The following is a 16,552-nucleotide window of genomic DNA, read 5'->3' on the forward strand; positions in this document are numbered from 1 at the left end:
GCTGGATGGGTCCTCCTTCTCAGTCCAAGCACCAATTATCTGGAACTCCTTACCCTTACACATTCACAACACTGAGAAAATCAACTGAAATTCAGAAAGGCTTTAAAAACCTGGCTCTTCCCAACACCCACCTGAACTCCTCCCCTCTCTACACTACACTGCTGAACCCAAAATCCCTTTACAACAGTCACAGAATTGATGTCGGCAGCATTTGCATTGGCTCACCTGGACAAACTCTTGGACAATGCACAACAAATATCCCATCCGATAAATAGCATGTTAAAGCTAGCAACATTTTCTGAGGCACACCACAATAGATCCTACACCTCCTCCAACTTAAACATGAACAACGACAGCATTAGCATTGGCTCAAGGTACAAACTATCGCCCTGTGCGCAACAACACCCCTAACGGTCAAATACGCCAGGGAAGCCAGCCGCACTTGCTGTGGCACACTGCAATAGCCTCACCCGCCCTCACCACTCAGACTTTCGCACCAGAGAGGCTTTCGCGCAACTACACCCTTCCAGTCAAATTCCCCAGGGAAGCCAGCAGCACTCGATGTGGCACACTGCAATAACCTCAGATGCCCTCGCCGCTCAAATTTTCGCACCAGAAAGACCACAAATAATGAGACTGTGCCGTCCACAGCTGAATTACATCAAAGCATACAGTATGTACACCTGTTGAGCACGTCTGTCGACACAGGCCACAGGCACGGCACAGGCACCGTAGAATGCAGCTATGGCTATGCCCATTCAGTCTAGCAGCACACATAGAGGTCCACACTGAAACACCTGATGTACCTCAACACCTCTGACACTAGCATACAGCAACTACCAATAAAAAGAAATTCAGTATAGCTGGTCACACATTGAATTTTCAACAATAGCAGTCTATCGTATATCACCAACGGTGCCCACCCACGTGCCTGACCTTGGGTTGCTTAGTGGAGCCTAGCCAGCCACCTAAGCCCTAAACCGGCGAAAATGCACACAAGCATCTAAAAACTCTTAGAAACTCCACCACATTGACTGCCGTCACTGAGGGTGTTCCTACCACAAAGCGCATTGAGGACATACCAATGGGGAAAAAGCGCTATCTAAATAACCAAATACAATAAAATACAATACATTTCCTGACTGTCGGACTGCTAATCAGGCATGTTGTGCTGCTAATGATCACTGCCTTAATGCAAGTAAGACTGAGATACTTCCCATTGGGACCACTGCTCCCTCCTCCCCTCCTACTCTCTGGCCACCCTCCATGGGTCCCCTCCCCCTCTTTTGAGGCTAAAAACCAAGAAGGCCCAGTTTCAGCTGCACCTACCCAGAGGCATTCTCCCTTTCCTCGCCTATCTGCAGAAACCCAATGGCTCAAGAGCTCTGGTCCTCTCTAAACTGGACTACTACTACTGCCTCTTCCTCAATCTGCCATAATCCTCTCTTTAACCCTTCAACTAATCCAGAATAGGACTGCAAGTCTTATCCTCAGCCTCGAGCCCAGAGACCACATCTCTCCAGCCCTAAAATCTCTCCACTGGCTCCTGCTGGCTGTGAGGATCAAGTTCAAGATCGCTGCATCATCCACAAGGCTTTCTGGGGCTTGGGACACTGTTACATCCACCTTTCTCTCAAAAAATATCTCCCTGCTAGAGCCCATCAGTCTTCTAGCTCCAACTCTCTGCAGATCAGACACCTTTCTAAGCAGAGAGTGGGGGATAGATATATCTTTTCGGCAGGAGCTTCCCTCTGGTATGGCTTCCCTACCTCTCTCAGGCTTGAGCCGGATCTCCTTAAGTTCCAGAAGCTACTCAAGACCCTCTTTTCTCTTCTTCCTTTTCTGTCCCCCTCCCCTGATGATTCCACCCTCTGCCACATTGATTGGCTGCCTGGTCTCTTCTGACTCCTACAGGCCACCAAGCCATCCTTGCCCAGTCTACCCAAGAATAACCCTAGTCTCCCTCCTAAACTGCACTTCCCCTCAGGGCCTTCTTTGCCTGGCTAGCCTGGAGGGGTGTGCATCCCTACTGAGCCCTGTCCACCCCCACCTAGCACTTAGTGGCCCCCACTCCCTGTACTCCCTACATCCATGGCATGTGCTCATCTGGCACCCCTTTGCACTGCCTAGCCCCAGGGGCACTCTTCTTCCCATCCTCCTACCCCACTACACTTGTATGCCTCCACTATGGCCCACAATTCCGTCCCCCCTAGCATTATCCCTCCCCCCTCCCCACTCCCCTCATGTGCACTTCTTGTCATTGTACTTGCACAATATGAAAGAAACAAGGCCTAGTAGGACCGTTATTGTTGTTTTCATCCCTACACTCCCCCCCCACTTTTTGTCATGCGGCACCTTGAAACACCATTGCTGTATAGGCGCTATATAAATTCACAATAAACACATAAATAAATAAATAAATAAATAAAGGTTCACTAGGCTTTACTAGCTGAGGAGCTAGAGGGTCTGACGGGGCACAAGTGGGGTTAGCCTTCATCAGTAGAAATAGCACTTTGTCAGTATTAGTGTGACTAAAGTGTGAGATAGAGGCAGAGAATGATGGTAGAATAGGCAGAGTGTAAACTGTAGGAGGAGGGAGTGTGAGGAAGGCGAGGAGAACGTCTCTAATTTGAGAAATGTTTGCAGCAAAGTATTCATCAAGGTAATTAGCAGTGAGAGTGGAGTTGATAGACCTGGAGAGGCATTACAAGTTCCCTGGTCTAGAAAAAAAAGTTTGCTAGTGGGGGCACTGACTTACCACCAGGCCTGACATGTCAGTAAATCAGGCCCTCATTGGCAAATACATGCTGGAATTACCGGCACTGGTACTTCCAGTACTGGTAATTCCTGCAATCCCCTCCATGGAGTCATATTGACAACGGTTTCATATGAGTCACCAGAGTAGTTTGCAGATGACAATTAGTGCAAGCAACTGAAAGCAGTTTTCCCCAGAAGGAGCTGAAACATTATTTTATTCCTTCTAGAAAGTCATTGGATGTATCCTTGAGGGTGGCCCCAAGGGAGGTGATGTGAGCGGCATGGTCAAAGATTTCATCAGAGTATGCACTGGGCTTCCTGGAATGGCGGAGGAATAGTTCAGAGATACTGGGAGGTACGGCTTGGAGTGGGAACTCTGCGCCCTGATGTTAAGGCATATGGGAACGGACCCAGTAGTAGGTATGATTCCGTTTTCGGGCCGCCACATGGCAGATCTGGAGGAAAGAGTTCTCTTGGTAGTCGTTAATGCAGGAGGGAGGAGCAGAGCAAGTGTGATTAACTGGCTGATGGCAGACATTACGGATTGCTTTGGAGACCCATGGGGAGCAAGAACACCTGGATGGGGCAGAGCATGCGCAGTGAAGTCTGTGTTTATCTGTTCTCCAAGACCTTAGATATGCAGATGAAAAGATCTCATAAGAAAGCAAGCTGGAAATAACTCAATGCTGGTACATACAGACATGACAATGTCATAGTGCAAAAATGAAAGATGAAAGGCAAGACTAGTATGCTGAAACAGAAAATATAAAATAAAATACACTTATAACAGAATGAGCTTGGTACACTGTAACTGTATGATGGTTAAAATGAAATACTAGATGACTTTGAAAGACCGGTCTGTTACTCCTCAAATGCAGAACAAACTCCAAACATATATTAGTATAGATCGCACAACTCACACATGCACAAAGAAAAATGTAAAAAAAAAAATGGATTTCAAAAGATATAAAGCTTGAAACAAAATGCAAAATGTAAGAAAAGAAAGAGAAACAAACTATCATATACAATATTAAAAATTCAAATGATTAAAAATCAAAATATTGAATATTAAAGATGAAAATGCTAAAATTAAAATTCCAAAACAACATCCAAAATGAAAATAGAAAAATATTATAATATAAATATTAACTTTGACAAAATATTAAAATGGAGAAAACATATCAAAGTTGAGAACGGCCAAAAATTCAAAACCCATAAAAAAATGCAAAATGTTCACTGCCAAAATACTAAGGTCCAAGAAAATCCCAGTTCAGGGGACCACGGTCCAAGAAAATATCTGATAGACTTTTCCCATGCTGGGAGGGTTTCTGAGCTGGGTTCAGGGCAGATTTTGGGGAAAAAATAGTCCATGCTCTGGGGTGCAGTGTCCTAGCTCTCCCTCCTGCGCTAAATGTAATCTTGCCTGGCCTGGCAGAGGTTACACCTCGCTGACCAGGCGGTAGATCTGTCAGTGCCAAAAGTAACATGTTCACAGAGGGAGGAGCTGCAATGGGCAGAGGCATTGTTCTTGCCATCATGCTCTCAAATAGAGAGAGTCCAGCAAAGCGGCTGGGCATACCGCTCATGTACATGACGGCAAAGGGCAATGCATCTGGCCAACTTAGTCCTGTCTGCGCGCACACTTTTGCCACCTTGTAGCTCCCTATTCTTCCTTTCTCTTTCCCCAAAAAGTTTTGTTCTATTATTGTGTGGAGCAATAGTGCATGTTTTGCTTCAGAAATTTGCACAGGAGAACTGGGGAGAATGGACCATGGGCACAGAACGCACATCAGCGCACAGACAAGAGGTTAGGGCAGTATCGACAGGGTCAAGCACAGTGTGATAGTGGGCCAGAGGACACAGTCCACCACAATGATACAGGCACCTTATATGGGATGTCCTCTATTCCTACAGCTGTGACATTCCGATCAGACACTGGGGCATCCAGGAACTCCGCCAGCCTCAGTGTGCTGAAGGTGGCTCCTGTGCTTGTTACCTACCTGTGATGTCACACAGGGGCCACTGGATGAGAAGGGGATGGTTAGGGCAAGGAGTTGGAGTGCCAAGGGTACATCATCTGGGTCCAGTTACTGTCAAGCTTGAGGGAACTGGAAGGGACTCTGACCTGGCTGCTGGGGCTAAGGTTGCGAGGCGGTGCCAGAAGAGGCACCCTGGCTGTTTTTACTACTGCTGGGAGATGAGAGGCATTGGTCTGGGATCCGGCATGGGGTTGTCCAGGCTGGGGTTCTGTGCCAGAACCGGCATTGTGATCTGGGAGTCTCGGCGGATAAGGAAGGTGAAAGCGACCAGGTGGTCATGGTGCAGGGAGCAGCAAATTGCTCTGAGCAGACAGGGCTATGGCCTTGTTCTGCTGATGCTGAATCCACTGAGGACAGTTGTACTTTCATTGGCCCCGTTCCTTACAATAGGTGCACTCGTCATGATGCACATGGTGAGCTAACTGGGATGGGCACTGGGATTTAGGTGGGCACTGTTTTAGGACATGTTCAGGCATGTACTAAGTGTTCTAATATCTGCAGCAATGGGGGTGTACAGGGGGCATCTGGGAGTGGTGAATGATTCCTCTTCTTCCTTCCCCGCTAAAAAATGTAGGACAGCCTCTGGGACAGATTGGCAGCGGCAGCCAAGCCCGGGCTGTGACGGTGAGTGAGAGGCATCCCAAGAGCCCTACTCCCAAGTACATATTCAGCAACCTACAGGATTTACAAAGACTGTTCTGCCTGGGAGGCATATACAAAAGAACCCACTGCCTATGCCAGGCTTTGCAGCGACTCCACAGTTGCAGTCCCTTATTTGAGCTCCTCACTGGAACTACTTTGCGACTTCTGGGGCCTCCTCTACACTCCTGGCAGGCACCACAGACTCTTGCGCTTCAAGGTCGCTCTATTCAGCAGATATTGACCGTGGTCTGTGGTCGGCGTAGACCCTAAGATGGCGGTGGCCTGAGAGCGGGAGGAGGGCAAGTGCTGCATTGAATGAATTCATCCGATCCTCGGACTGACTATGCCCCTCTACTCCTGCTGTTGATATTGGACTGCCTCAGGGGAGTGGATCTCCATACCTGACGCAGCTGGCTGCCTGCGATGTACACCGAGCATGTGGGGAGGTGAGGTGAAGAGCGAGCGTCTAGCAGAGGAGCCAGCCCTGCACACACACTGCCACTAGATTTGTGTGTGTGTGTGGAAGGCTGCCAGCAGTTGCGGTATGTATACAGTTTGGCTGCATACTTACGATAATCGGTACCCCATGGACTTGCTGAATGCGTACCCAGGGGGAGTGCAACCACAGGGAGATGTGCTGCCTTGGGTGACATACTTCATGGTGCTCTGTTGACGGGCATCGGAGTTCATGCCAAACACCACATTGGTGCACAGTATAAGAGGATCGGCAAAGAAAGGCTGGGAAAAGATCAAGTCTCGTAGCCTTGTGGCTGAGCTTACCCTCCACCGACCTCTGGACTCTCTTCACTTGTCTGGTCTTGCTTTCTTGTGCACCTGATTTTACTACACATGTCTTGCTGCTAGGCCAACCTGGTAAGTTTGTATGCATTGTGCAGTTTCTCCCTTTCTTTTACCCCCTTTCCATCTCTCTGCTCTTCCCCTCCATGGTGCTCTCCATCTCCCCCACCTACTCTAACTGCTCCTCTATCACCTATCCTATCTCTCTTTTGATGTCTGGAAGTAAAACCTTCAAGAAAGCTCTCCAGGTCTCCAATCCAGGCCTGCCCATCGCTGACACCTACTTCAACGCTTCTTCCACACTGACTGTCAGTGACATCATCTTTGTCGTTCCATCTGGGGCTCAGGCCTAACTAGCTGGGGGCAGAGTGGCCCTGTATTCGCTGAGTGGGTCCCTGCTACTATCATACCCACTCAGACCTGCTCTTCCTTCGAATGCCACATCTGCAGGGTTGGTGTCTCTCAAATCTCCTCACTGACTCTTGCCACCATTTTCAGAACCCCTGCTCCCTCTTGCTCTCCTCTTCTGGCCTCCACCTCCAAGCTTTGCTTCCTCAGAGACATCAGTATTCACCTTGACTCTCCTAAAGTGGCCTCTGGACTCTTTCGCTGCCTCTGTGATTCCCTTTCCCTCACCATTCTTCCCTCTGGTCTGACACACACAGCAGTATCTCTTGGGTCCCCCGGCTAAGCCTCTGCCCATACAGCCAGTCTCCTTCTCCGTCATTAGGCCAATGAAACAAGTGTGAGTTGCTGCTTTTGCTGCCACTTTCATTCCCCCTCCCACTTTGGCCACAGACTCTCACACTGACACAACCTTTGCTAACCTCCCCTCTCCATCTCCAACATTCTGTACATCCTTGCCCCTGCCATGAGGATACACATGAAGGCTTCCTTCTAGCGCAACACCTGGTATGATTCCAAACTAGCCTCTCTGAAACACAAGTTCAGAGTTGCTGAGTGGAATGGCAGGCCTCAAGTACATCCTCTGACAGACTGGACTGACCTGTTCTCTGATCCAAAGGCAATACAGACTCTCCATCCACTCGGAGAAGAAGGCCTACATCCAAACCTGCATCTCTGGGGCCATTAACAACACTGCTGAGCTGTTCAAAATCTTCAAGAAACTCACCAATCCTTCTGCAGTCTCAACCTCTTCTCTGCCATCCCAGACACTCTACACTGCAACGGGCCTCTCACTTCTTAACCAAAACTCAGAACATCCTGACCTCACTCTCCTCTTCACCCCTGCCTTCTCCTTCACCCACTCTCAGGCCTCCATTGCCCCTCCTCCCTTTCACTCGTACTCTCCTCTTTCTCATCCATACCAGGCTAAGCTGATTTCTGCAATCACTCCTTTGCATCTGGCTCCTTCCCAGTACGCCTCAAGCACCTCCTTCTGCACTTTCTCCTCGAAAAGCCTTCTGCCGACCCCTCCTGCCCTGCTAACTACTACCCTTTATCCATTACCTCCTTCCTGGGCAAACTCTTGAAGAGGCTGGCCATCTCCCAGCTGATCCACCACACTGAATTTGCTGGTTGTCACCACGGCCACCAATCTGACTTCAGAGCAGCCAGAGGCACATAAACTCCACTTTTAAACATCTCTGCAGACTTGCTCTCAAATCTCAGTTCCAAATCTCCTCTGTTCTCATCCTTCTTGACCTTTCCTCTACCCTTGGCATCACAGACCTGGAACTGGAATGGGTAACCTCCTTCCTCTCTAGGTTCAACTGGGTCCTTTTCTATCCCCCATCATACTCTGCACCAGCAGCATCCCTCAGGGCTCTATACTCTGGCTGTGGCTTTTCAACATCTACCTTCCCCTCTAATCCCATTTTATCTCTGCCTTCTCTCCTCACTTCCAGTGTTATGCAGATGACACACAGTTCTCCTTCAAGCTTCCCTCCATTTCCTCCTCTTCTCCCTCTTTCATTCCTCACTGTCTGACTACTATTCAGGCATGGTGTGCTGCTAACAATCTCTGCTTAATGCCAGCAAGACTGAGATCCTTTCCATTGGAACCCCTGCTCCCTCCTTCTCTCCTAGTCTCTGGCAACCCTCTATTGTCCCCTCCCCATACCCTCTTGTGAGGCAAAAAATGGCGGTGTCATCTTTGACTCCTGTCTCTCCTTTTCTCCTCACATCGCGGATCTTGCCAAGAAGGCCCACTTTCAGCCGCACCTCCTCAGAGGCACTCTCCCTTTCCTCACCTTACCCTGGAAACTGATTGTCTCCAGAACTCTGGTCCTCTCTAGGCTGGACTACAGCAAGAGCCTCTTCCTCTAGCTAATCTAGAATAGAACTGCAAGATGTATCCTTGGCCTGAACCCAGGGACCGCATCTCTCAAGCTCTAAAATCTCTCCACTGGCTGCCGGTTGTTGCGAGGATCAAGTTCAATACCTGCTGCATCATCCACAATGATTTTCTGGGACCTGGGACCCCGCTACCTCCAACTCACTTTCCCTAAATATCTCCCTGCTAGACCCCTTCTGTCGTCTAGCTTCAACTCTCTTCAGATCAGATGCTTTTCCAAGAAGAGAGTGGTTGGTAGAGCTCTTTCTTCTGCAGGAGCCTCCCTTTGGAATGGCCTCCCTGACCCTCTCGGGCCTGAGCCGGATCTCCTTAAGTTCTGGAAGCTTCTCAAGACATTCTTTTATCTTCTTCCTTACCTCTCCCCCTCCCCTGCTAATATCCCCCTCTGCTGTATTCTGACTGCTGCCTGGTTCATTCTGAGTCATAAAGGTGCCAGGCCCTCCTCGCCCAGTCAACTCCAGCACTTTGTTCTCTCCTGAGCCCCCCTTCAAACCTGCACTTGCCCTAACAGGCTCCCTCCCACTGTACTATCCTCCTGGGGCCTACACCCCGAAAGAGCCCGATCCAGCCCCGTCCTCTGATGTAGCATGTGGACCCTCCTTCCCTGCACTCCCTGCTTTCCCCTGGCACCTGTCCACCTGGCCTCCCCTTAGCACTCGCCTAGCACAGGGGCCCTCTCCCCCCTAACTCCAGCACTTGCATGCGCTCTACTTTTCCCTTCCCACCTTAGCATCAACACATTCCATTCTGACCGGCACTCGCATACACACCGCCCCAATCCCCCACACTTTGTGTTACTGCACTTGCACGATCAAGGGCCTGGTAGCACCGTTTTTGTTATTGTTCTTCGCTGTCCCCTCCACCCCCTCTTTTGTTTTGTGACACCTTGAAACACCATTTGCTGTATAGGTGCATAATAAATTCCCAATAAATGAAATTAAGTTAAATGTGCTTTACCGGGGTGGTGGAAATAAGGGCAAAGAGGATTACCAAATGGTCCGACCAGTTCAGCAGCATTGGAGAGCTGGGATGGAGGCTAGGCAGGACAAAGATGGTGCGGTTGGGGATATTACCTTTCTTGTAAATTGGGTCCTTTCTGTGTTTGGTGTGGTTCAGAGTGTTGAATAGGCAGTGAAAAACTTTCTTAATTGACTTGGATGCTAGTCTGCGAGGGATGTCAAAGTCACCAAGAAAGATTTTGTTGCTGTGAGTAAAATACATGGTGGTGACCAGGTCTGTGAAGACTCTAATGAAGAAAGTGTTGTGCTTTGATGGTCTGTAGATGAGGTGGGAAGTGACTGTTTCTGTTAGGTAGAGCAGGAAGCTCAGGAAAGGCTTATGAAAGAGCCGAAGGTGGCGACATCCAGATGGGTGCATGGCCATGATGCCTTGTGAATTTTGATGAGGCCTCTACCCACCTTGTTTGGATGGTCTTGTTGTAGAATACTGTAGGTTTTGGGCATGATGATGTCTAGGATGTGGGTGGATGTGGATGTCATCCAGGTGTTGGTAATGAAGATGGTATCCAAGTCATGTGTTGTGATGAGGTTGGCAGCGCTTGCTGGGTGGTTGATTGCTGAGCAGGTAGTGGCAAGCATCAAAATTCCATGTAGTGGTGGATGATGGAGTGCTCATGTTGTCTATGGTGATGCGGATGATGGTGCTACGAAGTAGTTCCCATGATGTTGCTGGTGAGCAGCGTGGTTGGTGATGAGTGCTGATGTTGGGGAGGGCTCTTGGAAGAGATGGGTAAAACACATATTCGAGGGTGCTTATCTGATTTTACAGGAGCTGGGGATCTGGTCCTGTGTCCTTCGTATCTGAACATGTGCAAACAGGAATTGCCGGATTGTTCATCTTCCCTTGGGTTTGGACACCAGGTCAAGTGTCAGTCTTTCATCTAACAGCTGTATCTAACACTTTACTCTTGAAAGAAATTACTTTTGTGCTATTCTCTGTGGATAGGCAGTGCAAACATTTCACTTTCTGCCTTCCGAATCAGAGCAAAATGATGAGCTTAAAGAAGAATGTATGTATTTTTTTTAATTTAAAGACACAACTAGATTTCTCATGTTATATTATTTTGATATGTTGATTTGTATTTGAAATTCGCACATCCCATCACTCATAAAGAACCAGTGTGAGTTGCAGCTGCAATCCCAAATATATTGGCATTCTGAGGAGCAGCAACGTGCGCAGGCAATAGTGGGTGGAGAGATGCCAACCTGATTTGACACAGGCGTGATAGAAAGCGTTTGGGCCCTGTCACACTCATTTTTATCAAACTGAGCACTGGTTTCATGCTGACATGTACATTCTTAGGCTGTCTGAGCACAGTGTAGTGATTGGGGTGTGTGGCTGTTCAGTGGATGGTGGCGTTTGGATGCAGATTAAGAGAGCGGTTAGTTTGGTGAGAGCGGGGACCGAGCCTTAGAAGGCAGCAGGGTGCATGGGTTGTGCATCTGGTGCAGAGCGGGGCATTGCAGGAGGCTTAAACACTGCTGGTGATGGAGCCAAGTGCTGAGGTGGCCTTGTGGAATCAGAGGAGGCAGCATAGGGGGGCCGTCCAAGAGGCAAGTGACCGCTGTGAAGCTTAGTGAAGGCAGCAGTGACAGTTGGTGCAGTGACTGTTGGAGCACAGGGATCTGCACTCCCGTACAGCCGAGTAAAACATGGTGATATCATCAGGAACGCCTGAGGAGTTGGCGATTGCTTGGAGTGTTTGGGGCGTCATCGGAATGACTGTTGCCTCGGGAGCTTGGAATAAGGACAAAGAAGGGAACCCTGAGACGTGGTTCCTACTTAGCGACATTAGAGCAGGCGCTTAGAGAGGTCCTTTCCTTTTGGCCGCAGGTTGTGAACACGGGAAGAAAGAGACACAGTGTGGTGAAATTAAGGGCTGCCTGCAAGTAATAAATATTCTGATGTGAGTCGTGTTAGGTTTTTGATCTGCTCCCTGTCCATGGTGTGTATGCTTAGGTCATGTCCAGAGTGTTGTTGTGGAATGTTTGGACTGAACTGTGCATGAGTGTTCCACTGAGCATGAGTGTTCCAAGGATAGCAGTTGCGACAGGGAACTGAATGGACAAGGGGGCCGGTGGATGTCTCTCCCTGCCTATGTTATTTACTTAACTGCCCTCATGTACTTAACTGAACCTTGAACCCAGTAAAGATTAATTAAACCCACGTACGGCTCCAACAGAATATTTTACTCCAAAGCATAAACATAACAAGTCGCTGGGTTAACGAAGAGTGTAGCTCCAGTCTGGAGAACACACAGAAAAAAGAAATACTTTGTTGGTTGGATATTGTGAGGCAGCAGTGGTGGTGTGTAAAAAACAAAGGCAAATGTGCTGCGTACGTAGTCATGGTAGCTTTGAAGTCGGCGGTGGTGGGAGGAGCGGACGGTTTATGAAATTTCAGCGAGCAGAAGCAGCGAGCCTGGGAATTTGAAAGGAGCGCTGTTGGTGTGACTGGGAGTTGGTCAAACAGCCAGCTGGGTGAGGGGCCGCATCTCCTGAGATACTTTTGACATCTAAGTGGGTGTCGGCAAGAGGAACTGTACATGAGATAGATGGGGCTGTGCCCCCAAAAGTGCTCCTTGTGATAATTTGGTGCTGAGAGAAGTAGCAGCACGTAGCAGTGATGAAAAGTTTCTTTGGTTGTTTTGTTGGAGTTATTTTCCGCATAATGCTTTAAATATAGTGTTGATAAGGTTGTTGTCATGTGAGGCTTATAGAATTTGGCAGTAGGGTGGTGAAAGTGCATCCTGGGTTATAGCAGGCACTGAGTGGAAATGTTCCTGTTGAATGCATTGCACTGATGTCTTTTTGATTCCCTGTACATGTTGTTTCCCTTTTAAATACTACTGCTGCAGCCTGTCATTGACGAGTGCCAATGCATCTGGATTTTCAATGTCAAAACCCACGGCAGATCTTCAGGCTGGAAGTGGCCAATAGGGCAATGACTGAACCATAACGCAAAATGCTAGTATCGGACAGTTTTTTTTTGGTCAAAGGGGGCCATTTTTTTGTGGGCCAGTTTGATAAGTTACTTCACCATGTTACTAGTAGTTTTGACCAGTGTTACTGAATACATATTCTTTAAAATGCAAAATTTGCATCACATTTTATCAAAAACCTTCTCCTTGGGTACTACTCAAACAGTCTGTCACAAAAGGAATGAATCGCCATTTACAACTGTGGGACCATTTTTCATTGGTGCCCGCGCCAATTGTATGCAGTCCGACCGTGCAGATCGTGTTTGCTTCATCCGCTTCTTGTTTTCAGTGACCCAAACCTCAATTCTGCCCAAATCGGCTGCTTATCTTTTCTTCCGCCCTACTCCACACTCTCCCTAGCCTCTTCGACTCTGTTTTTATGTGTCAGCACGCGGCGCGTGCAAAGATATGGTTGGTAAATAGAGCTCTGTACCTAGTATGACTTCCTTGACTGCTGCAGGAATAAATCATTCTGTCAACAGCAGCCGGGGCTGCCTAGGAAGTGACCTTAATTACACAGCGAAATGTCAAACGCTGGCCGCAGAGCCATTTGTCCCAGTAGGTGGCGAATCTGGCTTGTCAGTCATGCAGGCGGATACTTTTCATTTCCTCAAAACAAGTACCCAATCACTTAAGAGGCTGTGTTCTCATGTTTGCCGCAGACCGACCACCGTCTAAACGTTACTGATTAGCACTTTGAAATGTGTCCCTTGCATACCGTTGGCCGGGCATAACCTCCAGCAACGTAATTCCGAATCAGTTGGTTACTGGGAAACATGGCGCACGTATTTTCTTTCGAATTTAGGCCATAGTGAATGTGGTGATGTAACAGCATTTTGATCGTTTGTAGAAAGGGAAGTGGTGAGATTACGGTATGCAAAGACACTCGACTCATGGAATTTTTTGCCCTGTTCAAAGTGACTTTGCACTGCTGAAAAGTGACTTTGAGCTACGGCACAAACCCTGATTCATGGAACTGTGCAAAGTGTAGTTTTGCAGTGCAAAGTCATTTTTGTATTGCAAACATGACTTTTTACTGACTTTGCATTGCACAAATACACTGCACAGTTCCATGAATCAGGGTATGTGTCAGCAGTGCAAAGTCACTTTTCTGCAGTGCAAATTCACTTTGAACTGTACAACAAATTCCATGAATCAGGCCCTAATGGTTGAGGACAGTTGTAGAAGAGATGTGATAGGTGGAGGCCTGGGTTTCCGCAGATAACATTTCGGGGAATGTCCATAGGCAGAGGACTGCCCATTATTCATGTCCCGAGAGCATCTCTAGAGACTGGGGTATATTCCAATCCTGCTGATGGATTTATGGTCTCGACCAACATGTGCACCAATTTGACCTTCCCTTTGCCCCCTCCACGCACACATGCTATACGGCCCTAAAGTCCATGCAGCCTATCTCCCTATTTGAAATTTGGCTCCACTGGCTGAAGGGTATCTAGGTAACAACAAAATAAACTGTTAACTTATAGAAAGGGGCATCTCGTAGCACAAAGAAGCATTGCACCCAGCCTATGCGTCACCAACCTTTGGTGGTGCATTGAAGAAAGGGCGCAAATGGATTTCCTAGATGCGAGATCCTGGGAGAAATGTTTTGCCGGATCCAGGATTCTGGAAAATCCAGCCTAATGACCAGCCCTGGATAACATTTCAAACAATAATCGTTCTTCAAGCATTTTTTTGCACACTCATGGTGCTTCTTATTCCCACCAGCTCTACTAATTCTCTCTGGTTCCATGTGTCAAAATCACAGCAAAAATGGCCGTTTACACGAACAATCGGGGCAACAAAGCTGTGGTTTTGCCACTGCAATCCATGTAATGGAGGCAGGGGTCACCCCTGCAAACCCTGGACCCATGTATCAATTAAGGGGAGCAGGGGACACCCCTGCGAAACCCCCTCCCATTACCGGGTCAAACCACAGATTTATGTTCTGCCACAATTCTTTTTACAGATGACTTTTTGTCTGCGATTTTATTACTGCACACCTTCACTCCCAGTTTGGATTTCTGGTTCGAACATGCCTTCAGAGAGAGTTAAGTCTCAATCAGTTTAAATCCACCAATACGTCTTTGGAAATGCTATGTAATGTCGAACTCTGTTCATCCACAGATGAGCCGGCTCTCCTTCATCAAGAGACTCTCATCCATCAATGCAAATGTAGGCCCACACCCCTTACATGAACCTATCTATCTTCACTTGACTTGTCTTCCCATTGTATTTCATTGCGACCCAAAAACATCCCATAATTTTCTAATTCCTGCCCAAAAGAAACATCGGCCATCATTTAACATCTTTCCTCACCTATGTGAACATAGAAATCAGCATAATGCTCAACTAAATTACTATCATAAAATGTTTCCCATGTCCAACCACTACACAATACGGCGGCCCAAATTGCAGATCTCCTCAGGACGAAGTTATCCTGTCTTAATAAAGCTTTATGCAAGAGGTGAAATACTCACCCCCTAGATGCGAGAGGGCTGCTCTATTTTATGTTTCTAAATATTTTATAAACGTTCTCTTTTATAACATGAAAACCATAATGTTGAAATTTGGCCATGTTATTGCTTGGTAGTACCTTTTCATTTCAAATTCTGTTCACCTTACCAACTTGCTTAATTTTGCATACCCTTTCAAGAGTGTACTATGAGATAAAAGTATGTATTTATACTGTTAAGTATGTTTCACCTTGATAGTCATCATCTATACAATATAGTCTATGGAATATATACACAGTGTAATTGACAGTGGTTCGGTAGGTTAACGACCTGCTACAAAAGGACGTCTGTAGGCCTGGTTCTCTGTCGGCACTGAAGCTTCCATTGCTGGTCCATTGGGTGGAGTTTGTGAATCCATTACAGCTTTCATTAAACAAAGCATTCTTCTGGTGTCTTCTAATGTCCAGGTGATTCTTCTGGACTACAAGAAGAGGCGCAGCCTTTTCCAGAGTCAAACAGACTACATTCGGACAGCTTTGTCTCCTTGTTGGATCTTCCTAATTATACTGTGACTGGGAGAATGATACTCACTAGACTGAATTTTAGCATCTTAGCATATGAAGAAGCCAGACTCTGGAGGTAGCACATAACTTCCCGCATGACACTTTAGGTATTGTACATATTATCTTAGGGCCCGGGCCGACCCCCAGGAAAAGCAATCTGCCTAAATGTTCCTATACTTTCAATGGGCCCTAAAATATGGCCACTGGCAACCCCCGGGACATTCTGAAGTTGGCGCCCCTGGCCAGCACTGTATTACGAAGGCTGGTGGGACAGGAGCATGCTTCTCCAAGGTCAGGAGAATGCCAATTGCCTGGTTCTGTAATCTCAATAGTGAGAGCCAGTGCAGGACATATTTTGAAAGGTGCTATATAACCCAGCATTGCCAACATGTAACACACATTCTTGTTTTGCAGTACTCAGTGCTCCTTGAGATTCTACATTGTCATCTTCATTTATTTCATCCTCATTATTCAATCACTCAAGACCTTCCTGGGATGCTCTAATGCGCCATTCTATTTAATTCCAAAACCTTCTTGCATCTGTCTTTTGTAGTGTTCATGAAGATTTGACCCTGAAGCAGTCCTTAAAGGTCCATTTGCTCATAGTCTAATATCACTGCATGCATTCTCAGGGCTGCTTCGCAGATATCACTTGCCTTGTTCAGCCAGTGACAACTTAATTATCGTTTGTGTCTCTGAAGGACACTCTGGGATTGCTTTCACAGCCCGGCCATCAATTTAATTATTGCTTTGTTACAACTACTCAATCAATCTGCATACTGTGTTTCTAATTGTGAAAGGGGTATTCCTTACTTTTCCCGAAAAACACTTCTGGATAATTTATTTTGCAGAAATGTTTACCAATTAATCACCAGAACGTTTTTTGAATGGTGATGGTGATGTTGGTTACTGTATTGGTTTTTAGCTTCGAGGCACTGTAATATTGTTTTAATGCAAATTGTAATAGTTAATAATTGGGA

The sequence above is a fragment of the Ambystoma mexicanum genome, chromosome 10 (assembly GCF_040938575.1).
Source record: "Ambystoma mexicanum isolate Mex_15411 chromosome 10, UKY_AmexF1_1, whole genome shotgun sequence".
NCBI lineage: Eukaryota > Metazoa > Chordata > Amphibia > Caudata > Ambystomatidae > Ambystoma > Ambystoma mexicanum.